This window comes from Acomys minous, assembly GCF_964271855.1.
Source record: "Acomys minous genome assembly, chromosome: 3".
Lineage (NCBI taxonomy): Eukaryota > Metazoa > Chordata > Mammalia > Rodentia > Muridae > Acomys > Acomys minous.
The window spans coordinates 74,639,342-74,658,111 of NC_140485.1; the positions used below are offsets into that span (position 1 = coordinate 74,639,342).

At 48.2% G+C, this 18,770-nt stretch overlaps 1 long non-coding RNA gene across 1 annotated transcript in view; it reads left to right on the forward strand.

Moving 5' to 3' along the window:
• Nucleotides 1-999: 999 nt before the first annotated feature.
• The window catches only part of LOC311594293, a 39,588-nt gene continuing 21,817 nt past the window's right edge, over nucleotides 1,000-18,770 (forward strand). Inside the window, exon 1 of the long non-coding RNA XR_014778031.1 lies at nucleotides 1,000-1,067. This is a non-coding gene — a long non-coding RNA (uncharacterized lncRNA). The remainder of the gene's footprint in view (nucleotides 1,068-18,770) is intronic.

The window sequence follows — 18,770 nt, forward strand, 5'->3', positions numbered from 1 at the left end:
GGTAGGGGACCTTCACCCTTTATTCCAGTTTCTCCAGCATTAATTACCCTTAGTCAAAAAAAGTAGTAATACTGGGGCCAAAGCTGATATAATTATTAACGTGTAATGGTTTATTCTGTGGGTTATGGGCACATGGATCTAAAAGTTCCAGACATGTTATCATAATAATGATGGTGTAGGTAGCAAAGACATTGATAACTATTAACGGGACCTAGTAAAGGGTCATGGGGGAGTGAACCCATTCTGTAAGACTCATCCTATTTTAGTCTTTGGAAGACAAGGGGCTGTGAACTCAAAGCTCTGGATCTAACAAGTGCCTTCTGAATGCCTGGTATTGTCAGGCGGTTTGTAACTCTCCAGTCACTCACATACCCCAAGTAACTCTGAGATGTGGGAAGACGCTGTCCCCACGTTCTGGATGAGGAAATAGAATCACAGAGATGTCAAGCAATTTGCCCAAAGATGAAAAGCTAGCTAGTCGCAGTGATGGTGTTCAAACCGTGACAGACTGAGTCTGGGGTCTGGATCTTCAACCGCAATTCCTTTTAAGGCCAAGAGTTGGATGATGGGTGACTTTGTAACCAGCTTGAAAATGTTTCAAGGTTATAATTGGTGAACCTGAATTTGAGAAGAGCATCCCCCATTCAGGTCACTATGCATCCTCCTCTTAAATGGCACATACTTTGGAACATTGTCTTAAAATATTTATTGACGTATTAGTAATGAGCCATGCTCTGAAACCATCTACAGCTCGCATTGCCTTTAGAATTCTGTACACTTTAGCCTTCGAAACTCCATTCTTCATGCCTCAGTTGACCTCTGGACAGAATGACCCCAGATCCTGAGGTCCTTTGACTTCCATACTTTCTCCTGAGCTGGCTTTGTTTTTGTTTTTGCTGTTTTGTTTTTTGTTTTTTTTTCCTACAAAGTTCTCTAACATTCACATTTCTCAGTTTTTAAGGTCACTGTCTCAAGCAAATAAAATAGTCTAAGAGAAGGACATCTTCCTTTTCTTCCTGTCCTGGGGGCAAAATAGGACCTTGGAAGAACTCATCAGGTGGAAACAGGTAAGGCCTGCTGCCAGCCTCAGTCCAGCCCTTCCTCTTGCGGGCTACGAGGGCCTTCGAGGGTCATGCCACCTTTTTGAACTTCAATTGCCTCTTGGGCAGATGGGGAACATCTTGCCCACATCTGGTTTCTGAAGGGCTCTTTTGAGCCACAGGCGGTTAGAAATACCTGGTGTGGGTGCATTGAAGTGCAGGGTGCAGGGGCGGGGTGGGCTGCTGGTGTGGTGTGCGGTGTGCGGTGGCTGCTGTGGTCCTGGCTGGCACAGCCATGTAAACTCTTGCATTGTCCAACCCTTCTCTGCTCTCTTACAATGTGCAGAGGAGCAGGAGGACAGGAAACGCTGTGGGGAGCAGCTGCAGAGACTGTCCAGCAGGTCTAACTGGTTTTCCTCTGGCCAGGATCTTGGGTTCAAATAGCTCTGAATTCGATTGGGAGGGAAGGCCTGGAAGGCAAACGTGCACAGCCCAGTAGGAGGGCTGGAAAAGAGATTACAGACTCAGAACTCAGAGAGCCAAGAGTTCCAGCCCTGGGTGCGAATACGCTTACCCACACCAGTGGATTGACACTGTCCAGATGTTCAGACCAGGAACCAGGCCTGAGGGCTAGCCAGCATTTTTTCTCAGGAGGGACACCCACTTGGCCTTGATTTCCAACTTGCCTTTCTCTTTGGGAGTCAAGTTTTAGAGAGAACATCAGATTCCTTGGTTCTTGGGCTGGGGGGGTCCCTAACTTAATGACAATGTAGTTTGTTTTTAGTGTCTGTGTTTCTGTTTGAGTTGCTGTCTGGATTGGTATCTTGGTGCACATGTATGCATGCATATCAACTCACGGAGACCGTGTATCTCTGGGTGTGCACGTGCACACCAGCTCATGTAGACCTGTACGTGTTTGTACAGAGCCACAGAAAACAGTGCTCTTCAGTGATAAAGGCGGCAGGCTGAGAGGAGAGCTGGGTGGAATCAGGGTTCATGGTAACTCTCCTCTCTGTCCTTGGCAGGTGTGCTGGCAATTTTTTAATGTCAATTTGACACAAGCTAGAGTCACTAAAGAAGAGGGAGCCTCAATTGAGGAAATACCTCCATAAGATCAGGCTGTGCAGAACATTTTCTTAACTAGTGATTGATGTGAGAGGGCCCAGCCCATTATGGGTGTGGCCCTCCCTAGGCAAGTGGTCCTGGGTTCTGTAAGAAAGTGAACTGCTCAAACCATGGGAAGAAAGGCAATAAACCATACTCCTCCATGGCCTCTTCATCAGCTCCTGCCTCCAGGTTCCTGCCCAGTTTGAGTTCCTGCCTTGGCTTCCCTCAATGGACTGTGAATCTGGGTGTGTAAGCCAAATCAACTTTTTTTTTTCCCTCCCCGTGTTGCTTTTAGTTTTGGTGTTTCATCCCAGTACTAGAAACCCTAACTAGGACAGAAATTGGTACCAAGCTAATGGAGTATTGCTGTTACAGACCTGACCATATTTTTTTTGGGGGGGGGGCGGACTGTGGAAGGACATTGGACCTTTGGGTGAGAAAAGCCATGGAATATTCCAAGCTTGCCGAGCTGTTCTGTGAATTCTTGGAAGATAAGAATGTTGAGAGTGAGTGCCCATGATGGAGACCTGGTTTGTGAAGTTTCAGAGGGAAGGTCCAGAGTCCCTGACTTACTCCATCAGGGCCAGTTGATACTTTGAGTTAAGATTCTGTGGTTCTGGTCAGCTCGGGCTAGAGAGTCAGCTGTGAGTCACAAGATGCCAGTGAGATATTTGTTTTACTGGGCCAATGGATGCTGGTCAGCTGGAGCTGAGACCGTGTATCTGGGTGTTCACGGTGAGAAATTAGCTGCGATTAAGAAGGGACCAATATCACTGAGGTACAAATCTTCTGCGAACTGTTTCCCTAGAGCCATCCTGAGCAACGCCTGTTCTAGAGGACACCAGGTTGTACCTTGTGCTGGCAGTGGGACTTGTAGTGTAAGAATCGCCTAGGTGGTGCTGGTTCTGAAGGCATGGAGAGGAGAGCAGCTGAGGCTTGGAACTGTGCAGCAGGGTTGGAGTCCCTCAAAAGAGGCTGGGAGGGGCTATTGATGAAAGCACAGCCCAGTTGCAGCAATAGTCCCCAGGCAGCATTTTGGAGAAGCTGGTACCATGAGATGACTGCTAAGGAAAAGAGTGGAGCTGGTCTGAGACAAGCTGTGTGTGCTGCAGAAGACAGAGCCAGATAAATGACCCAGGTGCTTTGGAGGAGCCCAGAAGATGGTGAGTGAGTCCCAGATATTGGACACTGAGTTATTTACATGGTTAGAGTTTGGTTTTGCTTTGTTCGGATGATGACTGTGCCCTGGTTCTTTCCCCTTTCAAGTAAGAAAGCATTCAACTTTATTTTGATTTCTATAGGAGGCCACAGTTTTTGAACTTCTAAAAGAGATTTTGTCTTTAAAGTGACTGGATATTTTAAAGAGCTGAATTTTTTAAATGTGTGAAAATTTGTTAAGACTGTGGGAGTTTTAAAGCTATTTATGTTTTAAATGCGAGCTCTTAGAGATGAATAAGAAATAAAAGGTCGTGGCTTAATAGTAATGTTTTTGTGTGTCAAGTTGAAAAGGGATCAATTGTTCTGACTAATTGTATCAACTTGACCCAAGATTCACTGGAGAAAGGGAGCCTCAGTAGAGAAAGATGCCTTCATAAGATCAGGCTGTAGGCAAGCCTGTAGGGCATTTTCTTAATTAGTGATTGATGTGAGAGAGCCCAACCCATTGTGATTGGATGGATCCTCCCCTGGGCAGGTGGTCCTGGGTTCTATAAGAACAAACTGCTCAAGCCAGCAAACCATACTCCTCCATGGCCTCTGCATCAGTATCGGGTTTCTGCCCACTTTGAGTTCCTGCCTTGGTTTCTCTCAGTGGACTGGGACTCTGGATATGTAAGCCAAATCAACTTTTTTCCTGCCCGTGTTGTTTTTGGTTGTGGTGTTTCATCACAGCACTAGAAATCCTAACTAGGATGGCAAGGATACCATCTCTTCTCCCAGAGTGGACTTATATGTATGAGTTATTGACAACATGTGAATCGGCAAAGCTCAGGGAAGGCAACAGCTTTTCTTCTCGTCATGATCTAAGATGCAGAGAATGGGAGGAGAGGTGCTGAGGGGGGTAATGAGCCTGAGTGAGCCGAGATGGTGCTCCCAGCACAGTGAGTGGATCAGCAAAGAGTCTTGGGGGGGGGTGCAAGAAGACCACTAGGCTAGAGAGAGGAGCCCATGCATGGTTGCCAGGGGCCTTGAATTCAGCATAGAGTTTAGCATAACCCTGTACTGGTGAAATCTGCTGTCATACTTCTCCTGTGTGACCCAGCATCACACGGCTGCTTGGACCAAGTTGACCAACCACTGACTTCCTTAGAGACTTGGGTTTGGATCCTACAGAGAAGGCAAGATTGTGGTGGGATGGAGAGCCCAGGGAAACTTCACTAAGTGAGGAGCCACAAAGGATAGAGTAGTAGGTATGTGGAAGAGGTTTAGGATGGCTGGATGAAGCCAGATTTAATAGGGCGAGTCAGATCAGCCAATGAATGAATAAGAACAAGAAACAACAACAACAACAACAAAAATCCCCTGACTATAAAACAGAAAGAAGGGAATAAAAGCAAAAGCAAGGTCTGTAAGTAAGGCTGATCTGAAAGTAACGTGATGATATAAAGTCTGTATTGAGGTGAGCCAGGATTCAGCTGTGTGTTGGGTTATGCCTGACTCTTACGAGAAGAGAGAGAGGAAAGGGAAGCTACTTAAAAGGTAGACTTACAGAGAGAAGGAGCAGTTTTACCAGAACAGTAATAGAGAGATGGGTGGCAGAGAGAGAACTCAGATGAAGACAGGACAAGCCAGAAAATGAGAAGAAGCCAGAAGATTAGAGCAGATTGTTGGGGCCAAGCAGAGCAAATCCAGGCTGAGAAAGAGAAGCCAGATTAAATAAGTCAGCTGGGAGAAGAGTTTGAGCCAGAACAGCTGTGTTGAACCAGCCAGCCCAGAGCTCAGAAAGAACAAGTAAGGGTGAGCTTATAAGCAGTAAATCTCAGAGGCTGAAAACATTCTAGGCCTAGGTTAGATTGTATGGAGGCTCTATAGAAGCTTCCAGAACTAGGCCTAGGTTGGCTGAAGGAGGCAGCAAGCCTCCAAGACAACTATTGAAACAGGCAAATAAAAGTTACTTTTATAACCATGAGCCCCCTAACAGCCAATGGGAAGAGGAACAAAAAGATCAACTTTTAAGTTAAGAAAGGCAACTCCACTGTAGTCAGGAGAGACGTAAGATTTCTGGTTTGGGGACAGGAAATAACTTTTCTTTTCTTTTTCTTTTTCTTTTTTCTTTTTTTTTTGTGGGTAAGATTTTGGGTCAATTTTAAGTCAGCAGGGTGATGGGAGGCAGTAGAATTTATTCTGGGAGTCAGGAGACTGGATCCAACTTCACACGTAACCTTAGGAGGTGGTTTAACCTGAGTTTTAATTCACTCTACTTCAAGGGCCTTGATGGTGACCTGACAGAGTTCGTGGAAGGATGGGGCACACAGTTTTCATTTCTCATTTGCCTTCTCCTGCCTTGGGACAGCTCCCCCCCCCCCCCCACTGCCCCTGAGACCAGGCACAACTGGGCTGCTGGCATGATGCCTGGTGAACTGTGCCTATGTCTGCCTATGACCTGCTCTGGCCCCCAGACTCTGACAGCTGTGGCCTTCTCTGCTCCTAGCCCCAGAGTGGCTGAGAACTCTGTTCCCTGGGCCAGTCTGGCCTCAGCATGTGCCCCCTTAGCACTCTCTGTGCCTTTCCACCCCAAAATCCTAGGAATAGATAAATAATTGTCTGTGCAATCTGTTGTTTTAACCTCCATCCAGTGGCTAGAACATGTGTCCCCAAAATATCGTTGTGCCAGCCCCTGTGATGCTGGTCTAGAGGCCTGAGTGAGTCAGGAACAATGAATGAATGGGATGAATGAATGAATCAATAAAGGTTTGCTTGGGGCTGGGGAGTCAGTTCAGGGGGTAGAGTGCTTTCTGCAGGACTGGCAGCAGGTGCCTGTAACCCTAGTGCTCGAGAGTGGAGGCAGGTGTGAGTGCTGTGAGCTTGTTGACCAATAAGTCTAGCTGAAATGGCCAGGTCCAGTGAGAACCTCTCTGTGGTGTGTGTGTGTGTGAGAGAGAGAGAGAGAGGGAGAGAGAGAGAGGGGGGGGAGAGAGAAAGAGAGGGAGAGGGAGAGGGAGGGAGAGAGAGAGAGGGAGAGGAAGAGAGAGGGAGAGGGAGAGAGAGAGAGAGAGGGAGGGGGAGAGAGAGAGAGAGGGAGAGGAAGAGAGAGGGAGAGGGAGAGGAAGGGAGAGGGAGAGGGAGAGAGAGAGAGAGGGAGAGAGAGAGAGAGAGAGGGAGGGGAGAGAGAGAGAGAGGGAGAGGAAGAGAGAGGGAGAGGGAGAGGAAGGGAGAGGGAGAGGGAGAGAGAGAGGGAGAGAGAGAGAGAGAGAGAGAGAGAGAGAGGGAGGGGGAGAGAGAGAGAGAGGGAGAGGAAGAGAGAGGGAGAGGAAGGGAGAGGGAGAGGGAGAGGGAGAGAGAGAGAGAGGGAGAGAGAGAGAGAGAGAGAGGGAGGGGGAGAGAGAGAGAGAGGGAGAGGAAGAGAGAGGGAGAGGGAGAATGAGAACATTTCAGTGTTAGTCAGTCTCTGCCTGCCACACACATGTTAAACCTTGCATACACACACACACACACACACACACACACACACACACACACACACACACACTCACACACGTGCACACTCCCACACACAAATTTGAGTGAAGTCAGAATTCACCTTACAGCTAAGGAAAGCCGAGGGTTATGTTGTTTTCAAGACAGTCTCCGGTAGTCCATGCTGGCCAGGAGCAGGCCCTGGCAGCCAGCTGTGGACCTTGAGCTTTGGCCTCTCCTGCTGCTGCTTCCCTCCCTAGTGTGACTCTGCCTGGTGTCCTATGGTGCTGGGGATCAACCCAGAGCTTCCTTCTTCATGCTAGGCAGGCCCCTCTCCCACATCCCTATATCCCCCACCTGGAACTCAATTTAAATAAAACCTGTCATATAGGTGTGCACTTTTTTAAATTGCCTCCCCCTGTTTTCCCCCTTCAAACTCCCCCTGCACGCCCCCACACTTCCTTTCAAACACCTGGCCTCTTTTTTGTTAATTTTAATTCTATCTTTTAAAATTTTGTTTCAAACTTTTTTTTTTCCAAGCCAGTCTTTATGCTTCAGCGACTCCCTTAGCAAACTGGTACCTAAAGTTCTAGGGGGCAGGGTCAGGTTCATTCCCCCGCCCCCGTATTCATCCATGGGGGTGTGTTTATTTTCTCCCATGATCCTCTTAACTGCAAATGCCCCTACTTGTATAAACTGTAGAGAACAGTGCAAAATGCAAATGAATAGCTTCTTACTACAAAATTAATGAGATCTGGGCGTGGTAATGCAAATTTGTAATCCTGATACCCAAGAGGCTAAGGAGTAATGTGGAGAGTTCAATGCCACCTTGGGCTAAAATAGTAAGTTTGAGGCCAAACTGATCTAGAAAGAGAGACACAGTTATTTAAAAAAAAAAAAGTTATATTAAATTCTCAAGAAAAAAACAACAACCTCTTTCATATTAAATTGAGACATTCAAGATGGCAGCAGCACACATTAAATCTGGCACTGCCTTTTAAACCACATGGTATTGTGAGGCATCAGAGGCACAAGTAGACTTGGAGTACTGGGCCTTACTTCCTGCTGCCTCACAGTTCAGCCAATACCTGGTTCTCATTAGCATATCATTTAAATATTAAATGAGTGAATAAAAGTAGATACACCAGGAGAAGTTATATAGCTTTCCTGAGTTCTAGTATCCTCATCTGCAATGTGGGAATATCCTGCTTGCTTCCCAGGCAGGTAATGAGGCTCCTCCGAGCCTGAAGCCACTAGGTAAACCATGGGAGACGTGGCCTGGAACTAGTCAGGTCCAAGTGGATAGAGGCCAGAGGCCAGCTTTGTGAAGGGCAGAGTGAGGCTGGCCTGATAAGGTAGGTGGACTCTGTTCTCTGCACGCAGCCAGAATGCCTCTGATGACATGTGTCTTCCTGGCCAGAGCTGGGAACTTGGGAGAGTCTGTACCAGTCTGTCTGTCTTTCTTTTTCTTTTCTTTTCTTTTTTGTTTTGTTTTTTTGAGACAGGGTTTCTCTGTGTAGCCTTGGTTGTCCTGGACTCACTTTGTAGATCAGGCTGGCCCCGAACTCATAGTGATCCACTTGCCTCTGTCTCCCGAGTGGAGTGCTGGGATTAAAGGCTTGCGCTGTCACTCACCAACACGGATCTGGTACCATGGTAGGAATTCCGCATACTTTATCACTTTCGTCCTGATTTTGTAACAAAAGTGCCAAAGCTAGGGTCACAGAGTGAGAAATGCTAGGTCCGAGGCAGATCAGTTAGTTAGCCTGGGCAGAGAGTCAGCATAGAGGCTGGATCAGTGATAGCCTCTATCAGTCTGCTGCCAGAGGACTGTGACGAACCTGTGAGGTGAGGGTGTGTGCACCCCTGTGCAGGGCGCTAGAGGACATCCCACACTCTGGCTTTAGATGCCACCCACCATCTCTGGGGCCAGAACGACCTCTGTCTGTCCAGCAGGGCTTCTGCACCCTTGAGGCTGTAGCTGGCCAGTGCCGATATGGCAAACCTGGGGCATCGAAACAATGAGGCCAACGCTGCCCATTTTTTCTGGGGATCCATTCTTATACAATGTTTGGTTTGCCTTTGCCTTTTACGTCAGAAAAATAATGGCATTTTAAACTTAAAATGCACTAAAGCCTTTATAAGCGTGTGTTATAAAATTAAGGAGTGCATCCCAATTCACATGCCTTGTACCACCACATATAACACATACAGACTTCAAACACAGTGTGTCTCATGGCCACGCCTCCTCCACGTTCTTTCACTTTCCTTTTTAAAGAATTGAAGTCAAAAGCGAGATGCCTACGTAGGGCCCTGGGATTTGGCTTCTGCTGGGAGTTTAGACTGTATAATTTGATAAGGCCTAAGGTCACTCCGGAGTTTTAAACAGCCATCAAAGCTCTCCTTTTTTGCCTTGAAAACATCTGTGTTTTGAAATTTGTGGTTGGATGGATGCACGCGCGCGTGCACATGTGTACACACACACACACACACACACACACACACACGCGCGCGCGCGCGCACGCACGCACGCACGCACGCACACTCTTAAGATGGGTGAAACTTACATCTGGTGTTAATGAAATTCATCTCATGCTTTTCCTCTGCTGTGCCTTAGAACATCTTGTCTGCACAGCCTCGGACCTCCACTGTTTAATGACTACTAGGTGTTATGGGCCTTTTCTGATAGTGCAACAGCAGATGTGCCATGCAGGAGACTTCAAAGACATGTTTTACTTCTATTTCTTTGAAGTTTCATGGTGGCTTGTGATGTACAGACTTCCTAGAACTGTGGTGTCTGTAGGTGCTGGTCATGGCCTTCAGGGTAACTTGGAGGAGACTCTGAGCCCAGGGCTACCGTTTCCATCCTGGAAGCACTCTTAACACTGGCTTTCCTTCTGTTGCTCATATAGGCATACTCCTTCTCTCTCTCTCTCTCTCTCTCTCCTCCCCGCCCCCCCCAGAGACCCTAATACCAGGAAAAAAAATCTTACTCTCTCTCTCTCTCTCTCTCTCTCTCTCTCTCTCTCTCTCTCTCTCTCTCGAACCCCAGAGTCCCCAATACCAGGAAAGTCTTCCTTGCCAGACACCCCGCCTATTGTTGTCAATGTGAACCTGACCTCCAGGCTGTGGAGCAGGCAGGCTGAGACGTTCCTCAGCATGCCCAGTGCTGCCAGAGGAACCTTACATGTTGGTACCTGTGGCTCTCTGATCCCTTCATAGATGAGGAAAAACTGAGGCTCAGATGGGAGCATCATCCCTACAGATACACAGAGAGCCGGGAGCCGAGTCTGGGCTATACATATCTCACTGTCCTTGTAGATCTGTGGCTCTCCAAATAAGGTTCTCTGGGTTATGAAGACTGTTGACCTGGCTTTCCCAGCATCCATAGCTCCTGCAAAACACTTTTTTGGTTCAGTGCAACAGCACCCACCATAAAACCAGCCGAGCCTTTCCCCATCATCCCTAGGAGCTGGGGAAGAATAATGGCCTTTGAGAGATGTCCATGTCTCAATCTCTAGAGCCTAGAACTACGTTTTCTTATTGTGGCTAAAAAGGACTTTGCAGCTACCATCCAAGCTAATGACCCTGAGGTGGGGTATGTGTCCTCACCTCTTTCAACTGAAAAGCTTTCCCCACTGTGGTCAGGCCAGGTGTGATTGGACAAAGCCATGTTTGGAAGCACAACACTGCTGACTTTGGGGGTAGAAAGAGGTGGTAGAAGCCAAGGAGGTGCCCCTCACAGGGTGAGGAGGGTCAAGGAGCTCCAGAACGGAGACTCAGCATGAGCGACACCTTGAGATTTCCTTGTGAACTTCTAACACACAACTGTGATGGAAATGATAATGTAGACCCGTGATTTCTCCAGATAGCTCCCTTTGTTCGCTCACAGGTCCTTCCCCAATCACTGTACACACATGTACATACACATGCAATTATGCTGTTCCTCGACTCAGGGTGAGTACCGGCAAGGCAAGGCACAGTCCTAAGGAGGAGGAGGAAGAAAAAGAATGGTAATGTTAGTTCCATTAATGTTAGTCTGATACTACTGACAGCAACACCCTTGGGCCCTCTGCTGAGTGTGTCATGGTTGGATGTCTGTTCAGGCGTCATAACAATGCTAGGAGACATTACCTATGTTCCAACACCCATTTTATAGGCAAGGAAACTAAGACTTTAGAGGTTAAATGACTTTCCCAGGGTCTCACAATCAAGAAGCAGAGGTAAGGTTGGACCTAGGCTATCTGGATCACATTGTTTCCGACACACACACACACACACACACACACACACACACACACACACACACACACACACACACACCACACCCAGTTCTAACCAGCCTTCCTCTGTCAGATTCCCCCTCCTTTCTTCTGATCCCTCCCTCCTATTATTACTGCCTAAAGGGTTAAAAAAAAAAAAGGACCCATACGTGGAGCTCCCTAGGAGTTTCCATTGTTGAGTCTGGTCAAAACTTTTGATAATGAATCCATCAAGAAAAAACTAGTTGCTCATGTTTTACATCCACTCGTACATCTCTTTTTCTATGAAACCTCACTCCCTTCAGCCAGATGATTGGTTGGACGTGATGTGTTATTAATTGCACATGGTGAGTCAACGTGTCAGGTTTGGTGTAAGGTTTCAGGCTCGTCAGCTCACAGAAGTGGGGACGGCCTGGCTTGGCATGAACATGGACTGCAGTGGGGTCTTGCAGGTAGTTCCTCTTTTGGGGGTGTCTCACTTGGTTGGGCAGGGCAGCGACTGCGGAGATTTCCCTTTTGTCGGGGAGCTACCAGCAGTTGGCCTTCATATCCACATCCCTACTTGCCTAAGGGGAAAGGTTGGGCCAGGCCTCAGGAACCTGTTGGTCTGGTTTGGAAGCTTATAACCAGCCTCTCAGGGAAGGATGGAGACATTGGGGTGGGTGGGGGGTGGGGGAGTGGGGGTGTTAGAGGGGAGCAGGAGCGGGATGGAGGAGAGGGAGGAAGTCTCAGTAGGGATGGGGGTGTGAGGGTGAAACAGAGAGATAGCACTGGTTCACCTGGAATAAACAACTGGTGTTCCAGATTCATCTATCCTATTCCTTGCCCACCTGCTCTGGTTCCCAGAGCCAGGACTTAGGAAGGGGCAGTCTTTGAGGAGCTCTCCTTAATATCTGGCCAAATCTGTTTCCAGAGACTCTTTCCTGCTTTAGAGACGTGTGTTGTATTTCTTATCGAAGTGCCTTGAGAAAGAGGTGATAAGCCAGGCATGGTGGCGCACACCTCTAATCCCAGCACTGGGATGGCAGAGAGGCAGGCAGATCTCTGTGGGTTTGAGGCCAGCCTGGTCTACAGAGTGAGTTCCAGGACAGCCAGGGCTGTTACACAGAGAAACCTTGTCTCAGGTTGAACAAAGAGAGGTGATAGTAAGACGGGAGCTGTGCCGTGCAGCACACTCCATGGGCATCCTGAAAAGTGATGGGCAGCTCTACACAGCTGGCTCAGGTAGACAGTCTGATGGATTCTTCTTTGCACAGGTACTTTGACACTAATGGTCAAAATAACCAAGACATAAGTCACTTCCTATTGTCACTCTCTGTACACTGACCTAGGCCCCAATGCCCAAATGCCTTCTGACCCACGTGATATTTTCTCTCCTTTTTCCTCCTCTCTTCCTTCTTCCCACAGTTACTTGGAGGCTAGTGCTGTGTAGAGATTGGGGATCAGAGAAGATCTTTGCCCTCTGAGCTTATAGCCCAGGGTCTCTTAATGGTATCTGAGTGGTAGCAGAGCCATTTGGAGGCTGAGCAGGTAAGACCAGAGGAGAATCTATACCCCGGACCCCAATCCTGACACACCTCATCTCAGCCAACTGCCTATAGAGCAGGCCTGGTGGCCCCAGCTGCATGGTTAAAAAAAAAATCAGTGCTTAGAATGAACAGATGACTTGTCCAAAGGTCACATGTTCATATGTCATACCTAGAGGCAGTGATGGGAATGAGACCTAGGTCAGTTTGATTCAAAACTCCATAGCCTACAGCTAGAACACTTCTCTCCTCAGGAAGGTATTCCCAGGCCAGGGAGGACTAAGGAGGGTGGAAAAAGTGAGGGCACCTCTTAGCTGAGGCCTGGCCTTATGTGGGGACCCAAGTGTGCACTTGTGTGAGCGCAGGCTTCTGGTGCTTGCTAATGGTCTGATCAAGACACCTTGGGAGGTCAGCCATCAGGCAAATGCTGAAAGATTTCTTCTGCAAAACGCTGGGTCCCTAGAGGTAAAGTGGCCAGGTGCTTGAAGCATGGGTCTCCATGTAAGGCTGCGTTCAAATCCTGACACAGTCACTTGCTTCTGCATGACTTGGAGCAAGTCTTCCTTGATCACATGTGGCTGCTTTGTGAGCCATAAAAGAGACCTGTTTATGGAGCGGTTATAGGCACTGAGTGAGTGCAATACTTTTGTCCAGAGCTGGACACATGCTGAGGATCGACAAGGTCCGTGTTTTCTTTCATAGGCTGACATCAGGAATAGTATGGAGTGCTTCAGGAAGCCCCAGGAAAGGGAACTCTCAGGCCAGGGTTCAACAGTTTGGGAGACTGGGCCTTCTCCCTCCCCCCAGAGCCCATTGTCCTTGCCCTAAGCTTTGGAGTGATGGGGGTGAGGTGGGGAGGGGTGGGGAGGAAAGAGAGGTTCCAAAGGTCACCTGTGAGGCCTGTCTTTCCCAGGAAGCAAGGGAGGCTCTTGGGCCAACAGCTGCAGGGGGGGGGGGGGACAAAGAGCTGCAGCAGCCTCTGTACCACCAGGGCCCAGCAAACAGGTCCTGGGCAGAAGGCATTTTTTTTTCCTGCTCCTCGATGGGCTTCTGGGTTGAGTCTCAAGGCATCTAGGTTTTCCTTCTCCTGTCCATCCATGAGGCTGGCCAGTTGAAAAGATCAAGGGGTCTCAGAAGAAGTGCCGTGGCCTCAGAGGTGACCTGGTGGAGTGCTGACAGGTGCTGTGGTGTCCTTCCCACTCACAGGGCTAAGCATGGCTTTGGTTAGTTGTGAAGGAGCTAATTGCCTTAGACGCAGAGGCACACTGTGGCTGACATACCCAGCAGGCACAGACCATGGGGAATGGAGCCCTGGATACTGGAAGAGGCCTATGAAGATGCCTTAATGCCTTTGAAACCAGAAGCAAGAATCTGGGAGAAACAAGAAGCTGTTGTGTCAACAGGCACTGGGTAGAAGTTTAACCTTTTTTTTTTTTTTAGTGGAGAAAGGTCCTCATGGATACCAAAGTTCCTCAGGCCCATGAAAACCACACAGAGGCCAGTCTTTATACTCCCTTCCCTCAAGAGCTGAGGTCTCAAGAGACAGAGGACTGAGGTACTGGGTTCACATGGAGTTGAGTTGGGGCCCTGACTCACTTCCTAGTTCTGTGATCCTTGGCTGAGTGGCATAAGCTCCCTGAACTCCAGGCTGTGAGATGGATGAATGAAAAGCCTTCACGGGTGTGTGTGTGTGTGCGTGTGTGTGTGTGTGTGTGTGTGTGTGTGTGTGTGTGTGTGTGTGTGTGTGTAACCTCTGAACGCCTGACAACAATCTGATGTACCCAATTCATCGAGGAGTTCAAGAAAATAAAGATGTCAGCATGTTGTTTAAAACTGCTCCTGTTTCCTAGATTTCCGTGAGCACTTGCTTCGGGCCGGGTTTTACGTTATGTATCTTACCCCTTGGCCTCTGCCTGTTGCCAGGTCCTTTTCACAGATCTTGGTCCCCAGAGCCCCTTCCTGCATCCTCATCACCGGGCTCCTTACTCCCAGCTTGCAGAGATCCCAGGGTCCTATTCCTTAACTGCCACTGTCCTTAGACTCTGCTTTGCCTCTGGCCAGGCCAGCTGAACCTAGGCCCAGTAGAGCCCAGATGTCATGGCCTCACCATTAGCTTCCTTAAGATGAGCTGCCTATCTTCAATTTCCCTGGAGCCCCACACCCCAGTGGGTCTCACTTGAACCTAAGACCCACAGTCTCTCCTCGCCTGCAGAGCCATGTCCAAAGTCAGCCCAGAGCTGGCTACTTTCACATTCCCCAGGTATCTGCAGAAACCTAGGCCCAGCTACTTCCCACTTAAAATGTTGACAAGTGCTCCTAATAAAATAAAAGCCTGTTTTCTGTCTTTTTTTTTTCCCTGCCAAAGGCATCAAGGATGATTGAGTGATTGATTGATTTAGAGAAATTAAAACATGTCACTTATTTTATAAGCAACTTACGCACCCATGCAGGAGCCTGAATACCTGACATAAAAATTCTGGCTTTGAACATGGAAGTGAATATTTTTTTTCAATACTCAAATCAGTATCAGATATGGAAAAAAAATGAATAAGGAGCAGAAATCATTTCTTTTCTCTAATTGGCACACAGTACCTACTTCTGTAGCTCCAGGTCTCCCAGGGGTATAGCTGTGGTTTAAGACCGGATTAAGATAGACGTATGAAAACATAACATGGTATAGTCGAAGGTATCAGCGAATGATCACGTCTCGAGATACGACTCCAAATGTGGCCACCACTGAGAACCTCCTAGATCTCGCTCACTTGTCCACCCTTATCTCATGCGAACGAGCTCCACGCTCTTTCCCTCCGAAGCACACCTCCTTATTCTCCTCCTCTGCTTGTCATACCGTTTCCCCCGGGGCATCTGGAATGCATGCTCTAGGAGGCTAGACCTCTTTAACTGATGGACCCCGAGTTCCTAGCCTGACGTCGCGCATTCAGTACGTGCTTGTTAAACATTTGGAAAGATGAATTGATCAGCTTGGAAAACCTCTACTTGGCTTTAAAACCTCCATCAAATATTTTCTGTCTGTTTTTTTTTTCTTCTTCTTTGTGCTCAATCAGGTCTGACACTGCAGTCTATATGCTTCCTTGCTGCTGTGTGTTGAGTGGGTTCACCTTTACAAATTACTGTGTGTGTGTGTGTGTGTGTGTGTGTGTGTGTGTGTGTGTGTATGCATGCTTGCAAGTGTGTGTGGTGCATGTGAGTACAGGTGCCCATGGAGGCCAGAAGAGGGTTCTGCAGTTATAGACAGTTGTGAGGTTCCGTATGGGTACTGGGAATCGAGCCTGTGTCCTCTGAAAGAACAGCCAGTGTTCTCAGCAGTTGGGCCAATTCTCCACTCTTCTTTGGTTCACCTTTTACATATACGTAAAACAAGGGACGCTTTAGTCTTTGGAGTAATCAGATCTAGGACACAATTTTATTTTCATCATTCATTCATTCAATCATTCATTCATTCTTTCATATATTCAACAGAGAGTTGCTGGGTATCTGGCTCCTATGTGCCAATCTCTGGTAATTAAATGCGAGTAAAGGCAGAGTGGCACCTGCTTCTCATGGGGTTTCTCACAGGCATGCTCCCTGCCTTCCTGTGCTTTGGATTCCTTAGCTGTGATTTCCTTGGGATCTGATTAAGTCAGGAGGTTCTGGGAGGCGCCTGGTGCTTGCTAGGTGCTCAGTAGACTTTGCTCAGTCCTCAGCTGCTGTTTTGAACTATGAGCTTTGTCCAGGGTTGGGAGAGGTTTCTGTGTCCGGTCACTTCTCTTGGACACAGGGGAGATGTCAGTCAGTGTCAGCTGGTACTGAGCGTGGCAGAGGGGCTCTTTATGCCTGTTTTCTTTTGGCTCTTTCTGAGTCACATGCAAACACACACACACACACACACACACACACACACACACACACACAAAGCACACACTTAAATAAGGTGTGGTCAGATGTGGCCTGGCTTGACTGCACAGTCTGTTCTAATATCCTCTGTCACCCTTTCCTTCTGTGTGGGCCAGCTATAGGACAATCAGGAGACTCCCTGGACCTCCAGGACCCCCAGGTCCAGAAGAACATGGGCAGAGTGCTCAGTATCTGACCTAAGGTAGCTGAGGCCCAGATGGGCCATACGTTACCCAGTTTTGTGTGGAATTTTGAAGAGATGAGATGGGGTCAGAACTCCAGGACAAAAATGATACAGCGAGGACCAGATCTAAGACTCCAGAAGAGATGGAGTGTGGAGTTCTCTGGAGAGCAGGTTGGAGTTCAAACTGCCTGTGTGAAACTATTAATAATTTCATAAAATGTTGGTGGGGGGGGTAGCAAACCTCAGAAAATAGCGAGTGTCCTTTGTGTTAAAGGTTGGGACTTCACAAAAGGACGTGGCTTAAAATTAAGTAGAACAGTTGGCATTAATTCTTTAAAAAGATCAAATGCAAACTTATATTGGTACCTCAGGTTTTCACGTAACATTTTGGGGGTCATCCCAATTGTGCATAGAGAGCTTGGAAACATTACTGTTTTGTGAGAAGGGAAGGGTCCCATTACGGTAATGACAGGGTACGGGGTGGTGGTCCAGGAATGGAGAAGGGCGGAACATCAGATGGGAAGCCACAGGAGATCCAGGAAGGGGAGGGGACCCATGGGTCACAGCTCCAGGAAGAGGGAAGAAAAGTCCACAGGTCACAGACTGGGACTTAGTACTGGAGGAGGTCATGTGCTTTGTCCCAGTATGTCCCCCTCCCCCTGTCCTGGGGCTTTTCTCTAGTTGCACTGGCCACCCTAGAAAAAATGCCTCAGGTCTCTTGACTCAGCCTCTCTCCCTGGCTCTTCTCTTTGTTGGCAGTTCTTCACCCCTGCCATCATCTGTGTCAGATGCACACTGACTCAGAGGGTCTTAGGTCTACCCTGCTCATGTACTGGATGTAATTGGCTGCCCCTGAGGTGCCTGTTTCCACTTTTAACTTTAAATATTTGGTCCAATGCCTGTCTGCCCAGCAGGAGCAAGTGCTGGGAGCAAGGCTTGTCTCTGCTTTGGTCGTCACTGTCACCCTGCCCCTAAGCACTAGGACAGGCACAATAACTACTGAGGAACGAATGAATGGCTGCCAATGGTTGATGTCTTTACCAAGCCTGGCTTTTTACTCAGCCACAAATCCTGGGCCAGATGAGAACTTTCCAGTGGTCCATGTGAGCTTCTGACTTTGGAATCAATTTCCATGGTCAAGTCCAGAGCATTGGGAAATAAGGCACTGTGTCGTAAGAAGGTGTCCTGGTGACGTGGGTACTGCTGCACAACAAACCTCCCACAGCTTGCTGTTGTCACACAGCATCCCTTTCAGTCTGCTCACAGGCTCTGAGGGCAGGGAATTAGTGAAGCAAACAGCTCCTTTCTGCTTTGTAATGTTTGGGGGACCTCAGTTGGTAGGACTGCAGAGCTGGGAAAGGGACCCTCTTTGAGATGATTATTGTTCCTGTGTCTGTGGTCTGTGCTGGGTTGGCTGAAGGCTTATCTTGCTGGATTGTCATGTGAGGGCCCACACGTGACCTCAAGTCTCATGGTTTTGGGGTAGTAGGGAAGTAGGGTTTCTTAGTGACAGCTTATTCCCCTACCCCCTCGCCCGACCCCCAGTGCTCTATGCTGTAAAGTGGAGCTTGTGTGACGTGCAGTGACAATTCTATATTCTGGTGATCAGAGGTGGCCCAGCTCTAGAGGAAGGACCACAGATCCCAAAGCTCATGGAAATTCTGCCAGACGATCTATGGCATCAAAACTGCCATGGATGATTCACACATGGTAGATCTCTGGGATCCGGCTGGCCCACGACCATGCAATGAACAGACGAACAAACCCATTTCCCATTCACCTTCTCACACTGGTAAAGAACATTCTAATCATCTAGGCAGAAGAGGCAAGAGGCTTGGTGCTTCACAGGCCTGGGTTCAAATCCTAGTTCTCTGATCTTGTGCAAGTCACTCAATGCACTTGTATCCCGCACATTGGCAGCCTGATCCTGAAGTGAGGGCTAGGGAGCTACTGCTGGAGGAAGGCTTGTGGCTTCATGATAGCCCAGTGCTTGGTCCCTCTTGAACTCATCCATGCTTTTCCATGTAGAGAGACTCAGAATAAATGCTTCTTCTTCTTCTTCTTCTTCTTCTTCTTCTTCTTCTTCTTCTTCTTCTTCTTCTTCTTCTTCTTCTTCTTCTTCTTGTTTTTCAAGACAGGGTTT